Source organism: Malurus melanocephalus, unplaced genomic scaffold (genome assembly GCF_030028575.1).
Source record: "Malurus melanocephalus ecotype Western Australia unplaced genomic scaffold, MMel_1.1 scaffold_225, whole genome shotgun sequence".
Taxonomy (NCBI): domain Eukaryota; kingdom Metazoa; phylum Chordata; class Aves; order Passeriformes; family Maluridae; genus Malurus; species Malurus melanocephalus.
The window spans coordinates 1,123,224-1,129,520 of record NW_026623457.1 but is presented as its reverse complement, the minus strand read 5'-3'; positions in this window follow the sequence as shown (position 1 = coordinate 1,129,520).

The following is a 6,297-nucleotide window of genomic DNA, read 5'->3' as shown; positions in this document are numbered from 1 at the left end:
CTTCCCTTCCCTTCCCTTCCCTTCCCTTCCCTTCCCTCCTTCCTCCTTTTCTATTCTCCCCCCCCACTACATGTCTTTTTAAACTCAAGTTTAACTGCAGTTAGGATTTGCTTCTCACTATTACATTCTGTTGAGATACTGCTCTGTGTACTTGTGATGCYATTTAAGATGGCTATTTGCACTAGCATATGAGCAAGCTAGGAAAATGCAAATGGTATAGTAAATGAACAGGGATTTTGGTAATTCAAAAATATTAATTTTATGCATTTTTTTTTGTCCTTTTGCATTGTCCTTTTGCTCCTGGGCAAACAAAGGAAACTTAAGTTATGGATACCAAAATTATTCCATATATTCATCTAGGCTTATTCTTCTATTCTTCACACCAGCTCCCCAAAGACACTTTTGTATAAACAGAAGCATGCTAATTAAAATTGCCAGGGAGTTATGATCTGTTTAAAGTCTCAAAGCACAATTTTACTTTTAGCTTTCATATTGTGATAGTGTAAAAGAGCAAAGTTTCTCTTCGAGGTTTAAACATAATGAGGTGAAAATTTTCGTTAAGTATGTGCTATTTGGCGGCATGCTGCTCTTATCTCTGCTAACATGCACCTGATTTCCTTTTCTATCTTGCCTTTGTTCATTTGAAAATCTCCAGCGGTCTTTCATGTTTTTTAAAGGACTGCAAAACTCATTAAAAGTTTCCAATTGTTTATTTCTTGTGCTTTCTCATTTAACTCTCTTTTCACAGTTCCTGCAGTTCGACATAAAGTAACAAACTTTAAGCAGTTCAGTCTGTATATTTGTATTGTCTATACCAATAGTATTTGCAAGTCTATTTATTGTAATTATTTATTTCTCCTGCCAATGCATAGGCTTAGTTCTGTGGATTTTTTTTTTTTTTTTCAATCTAGTATCTTTGTTTCCCAAATAAGGACCATGCAATTAATTTTTTCCAGTCCATAAGAATGGTCTCCACATTTTTTTCCCACAATGACAGTTCTTTTGTGGCTTTTCTCCTTGTGTCTTCTCCGAGATGCTACGTCAAAGTCTTGCATTGAGGACACCTGTGYAACTCCATAGCTATGTATATTTGAACATTGTCTTTAGTGAACAAAGCTCTCCCATGTTTATACAAAGGGTATTCCTTGCAGTATCCAAAACCCCTAAATTTATTGAGGAAAGTGTTCCCATATTCTCTGTAAGAAGAGATAGCAGTAATCCACTGAACTCATCCAACCTTCCTCAGCCCCAAACCCACTGAGCTCATCCAACCTTCCTCAGCCCCAAACCCACTGAGCTCATTCAACCTTCCTCAGCCCCAAACACACTGAGCTCATCCAACCTTCCTCAGCCCCAAACCCACTGAGCTCATCCAACCTTCCTCAGCCCCAAACTCACCTTCACAACAAACCCCTCGGTGGCATTTTGGCAAGAGTCCAAAGCGGGCAAAATTCTTACGTTGTCATCAATAACATACAATAGCCAGTTTGAGATTTGTGTGCCCCTTGCTGCAAAATGGCAACTCTGAGACAAACATCAACAGTTTCCTTAGTGGGTGATAAGCCTSTTGGCAAAGCGGGAGGGCAGGAGGAAGCAAGAGAATAGTTGAGTGAATGGCCAATATGTACCTGTACAAAATAAATAATTTGCTTAAAAGCAATGAATACAAGTTAGCAATGAGAGACCAGCAGGTTCGGTATATACACTTGTGCCTGTGCACAGAAAATTTCTTTTTGCTTTGAGCATTATTGCAGCAACATTTTTTCACAATAAATTATTTTCTGACAATTTGGGAAATCCTGGTTTTGCTTAAGATACAGTTGAACAGAATAGAATAGAATAGAATAGAATAGAATAGAATAGAATAGAATAGAATAGAATAGAATAGAATAGAATAGAATAGAATAGAATATTACAGTTGGAAAGGACCAACAACAAATCTGTTATCCAATTGTCTTACCAGTTCAGGGCAGACCAAAAGTTTAATCATGTTGTTAAGGGCACTGTCCAAAGGTGATTTGAACCCTGACAGGCTTCCAGCATTGACCACCACTCTGGGAAGCCCGTTCCAGTGTTTGGCCGCCTTCTCAGTAAAGAAATGCTTGCTGATGTCCAGTCTGAACCTTCCCTGGCAGAGCTTTGACACATTCCCACATGTTCTGTCACTGGATYCCAGAAAGAAGAAATCAGCATCTTCCCCTCCACCTGCYCTCCTCAGGAAGCTGCAGAGAGCAATGAGATCACCCCTCAGCCTCCTCTTCTCCAAACYAGCCAAGCCCAGACTCCTCAGGCACTCCTCACAGCACATTCCTCCCAGCCCTTTCACCAGCTTTGTTGCCCTCTGGATTCATTCAGASAYCTGACCACCCYTGAKCTGTGGTSCCCAGCAGAGCTCGCAGCACTCCAGGTGAGCCCACACCATCCCAAAGYACAGCAGGACAGTCCCTGCTCTGGTTGTGCTGTGTCTGATGCACCCCAGGATGGGGTTTGCCCTGGGGCTGCCAGGGCTCACTGCTGGCTCACAGTGAGCTGCTGTCGGCCAGCAYCCCCAGACCTTTCCTGCAGGGCTGCTCTACAGCTGCTCCTGAGTTGTGGGAGAAAGGGAGGTTTCTTTAGGCTGCTTGGGAGTTCAGCATAGTTCCTGCGGTGTGGTTTAATGCACAGGTTGGGKGCTGATGACATGGTATTAGTCTACACTAGGTCTTTYSGGGCCATATGAAGGTAGTCTCTCTCCAGATGTGCTCTAACTTTCTTTGTGTGGTTTGACTGTTCTCAGAGCTGGGCAAACTCATATGGCCCAGGTCCAGTGGCCAGTGGCCTCTTGAAATTGCCACCGAGCACAGCATATGCTCAAAATGTGACATTTGGCTTTCAATTTAACCCAGAATAAAAAAAACCCAAATCTGGGAAAAAAACCCAACAAAACAAAACAAAACAAAACAAAACAAAAACAAAAACAAAAACAAAAAAACCAAAACAAAACAAAAAAAAACCCGAAAAAAACCCCCCAAACCCCCAAATTTCTATTTTAGGTTTTATATTTTCACGTTTCTAGTAATGTGTACAATACATGTCTCATTGGAATTGTTGTGTTTCAGAAAGAAAACAAAGCAGGTATTTCCTTGAGTATTTATTCTCTCTTTCTCTCTTGCCAGCATGGAAAGGAATTAGCAGTATAGCATCATGATGCCTGGTCTCCCTGGTAAAGTAAGACGCACTGCTCTGATGTACTATGATTTCCTCCAGATTATCCAGCATGATTAGCTTCGGTATTTAAGAGCTCTGGTTTGAAGCTTGCCTCTGTAGTTGAGGCATTTATAAGGTCCCCATACATGATTTTGACCGAGCCTGGATGTCTCTGCGAGTCCCCGGCACTGCCCTGGGTTCGGCCAGGAGGTGGCAATCTCTACTTTCTGTCCGAACTTTGGGAAAGTTGTGCCCGCACAGCGCCAACTCTGCGTCTGCTCTGCGTCGCGTGTTCTGACTGGCAGAGGGGCGAGATCYCATTCCAAATCTCTTAACATTTGAACGCTAACTTAGTCATCAAAGTATTTCTTAAAGCAGAACTTAGAAAGTCTATTGCTTTATAAGTCACAGTTGTTCCTTTCCCATTCCCAGCTCTCAGCTGCAGACAGAAACTACCACAACTCAAAATTCTTAGCCATATAAATCGAGTTGTGTGTAYACCATATCTTTTATTGTGAACTGCAGACATTAATTAATATGCTAGGACTCAGACCTCATAAACTTCATGTTCAAACATCCAGACTTAATGTCACTTATTAATATTTTATATTAAACTTGTAAACAGGTAATGGAATGAGGGGGAAAAGAAAGCAGGTATTTTCCATGCCTGTTGTTMAGTGTTTGCCTCTCTTATTAGGTCCAAGCAATCTAATGTCCTTTACTCGTGGAACAATTGGCCAGTAACTATACCCAAGGTTAGCAAGTCCTTGAGCTCTCTGCTGTGTAAGTGCAGTGTWGCAAAGCAGCTCTAAGGTTCTTTCAGTACTGACATTCCCTCTCCGTGCCACATTCTGAGACCTCTTTTGCATACCAAAATGTGCAGCAGTCAGTTTCATATGAAAATGAATGAATACTGTTTTTTTTTTCCCCCCTAAGCTTTATGGGATATTTGAATTTGTTTGAAATTGGGAGAGACATATGTATAAGTATTTTCACAACAGGTATTTTGATCTTAGCCTTTCTGTCTGAGATACACAAGCAAGCTAAAATACCATGATTGCTTGTCTACTGGCAGTGTCAAGAAAAAAAATAGGTTTTTCATTGTTTAACTGCCATTTGCTCTGGACTATTAATACCTAGATTTTGCTATTTAAATACAGTCTGTATTCTGGCAGCTTGAGGAAATTTGATCAGGATTATTAGGAAATTAAGTTATGCTACAGTTAAGTTAAACAATTACGTTGAGRGCATGCAGTCCACCCGAACAAATGAACCTGCACAGATTTGTTCTGTCTGTTGGTGAAAAGCCGAGTATGAAACACGATTTTTGTTCAGTTAAAGACATACAGTGAGAGCTTTATGGAGTTTGTGGTTACAGCAGCAGATAAAAAAGTGCTGGTCATTACGTTTTCTTCTGTAACTTCTCAARGAGAGTTGCTTTTTTTAAGAATAGCTGCTTTGTTTATGACCTGCCTCACCCACCTACACTTGGGTGTACCTGTGCTGCTTGTGATGATGCCCRAGCATCTGCTGGCAGCTTGGGAAGTGCTGCTGGCATTCACTGCAGGCAGGCAGCTGGAGGTTTCATGCAGGAGCAGAGTCACCCATGTTTAGAGAGAAATAAGAGCATCCTGTTAGCCCTTGGCAGCGTGCAAATGCACCGGGTATTGTGTTGTCCTTGAGTTCTCATAGCTGTGCTGGCAGCTGCCTTACAATTTCGGTATTGTTCCTTAGGTAGTTGTTTCAGGTGCTGGATGCCATGGTGACGACTCCTGTCATGACAGATAAGTAGGAAGGGCTGCTGACTTAAAACCTGTGGGATATTCAGGCCTGGCATAACTGCTGTTCTGAGGCAGCACTGAACAATGGATGTTTTAAATACACATTTTGACTAGAGAGSTTCTACACTCTCCATTCTCAGAAGYTGTCAAKCCCCAAGTAGCTAAATCCTGATCWGCCTGGTCTGATCTCCTGTCCGACCCAGCTTTGATAAGGAGGTTGGCCTGGAGTCTGCTGGAGGTCCTTTCCAGCCCAAGTTGTGGTCCTGCTCACAGAGCTCTGCAATGCCTCAAGCCCTGAGCCTGGCCAAGCCCTGCTGTGCCTCTACAAATCCTGGCCCTAAGAGTTAGCCCTCTGCAAGTCGTGCTTCAGATGACACTTAACCTTCAGTTGCTCTGTGAGCTGTTTTCTCCTATTGCTGTTGGGAAAATGATGTAAGTGGTGGCCCTGGCTGAAGCCCCAGGGAGGACTCCATGAGGGCTGAGATTCTCCCACTCCAAATTCCTTTATTGCTTTTTGCTAGGCTGAAACCTGGACATTTCAAAGAAAAGATAGGGAAAGACTTTTTTTGAAAAATCAGATCCAACGATAACCGATGATTGGGAGGTGCACTGACAGTACATAGAAGAGACAATGTTACCATYTCTGGGCCAATGAGACACCATGGATTTTTTTTACTTTTGTATATTTTGGGTTTACCTAGTCTTTTTCTAGTGGTTACCAGAAACTTCTATAGCTTCTACAAACTTTGGTTTTCTCCCTCCTCCTCTATTACATTTTTCCTTTGTTGTTAATCTGGCTTTTTTATCMGAACAAACTTTTTCTCAATTCCATAACTTAATCCAGTTGGGAAACACCAGSTCCTAATCGTGAGCTGAAAGCATTAGACAACATAGTCTATTTTGCAAATGGYACTGTTTGAACTGAGTGCCTGATGCAGGTGGAAATCACAGTTCACTTGAACTTTGGTTATCAGTGAATGCAGTCCAGACTCCACAGAGTCTAGCAGAGTTTGCACTCCGTTGAATTAACCATCCTTTAACTCTTGTTCTATTTCTAGTTTCTTACAGACATTTAATGCTGTAATCATTTCCTCTGAGAGCAAAAAGACAAAACATCCCTCTTCGTATTGGAAAAAWTTGCCTGTAATGCAAAGCAGAACTACCCCAAAACCAACAATCACCCTTGACTTCTGCACTGATTTTTATTCTTCTTAATTTTCTATCTTCCTTTCAAATATCATCCTTGGTAAAATATTTTTTCAAAAAATTTTAATATGATATTATTAATATATCATTATTATTAAGATGTTATTATCGTTACTAATATAAT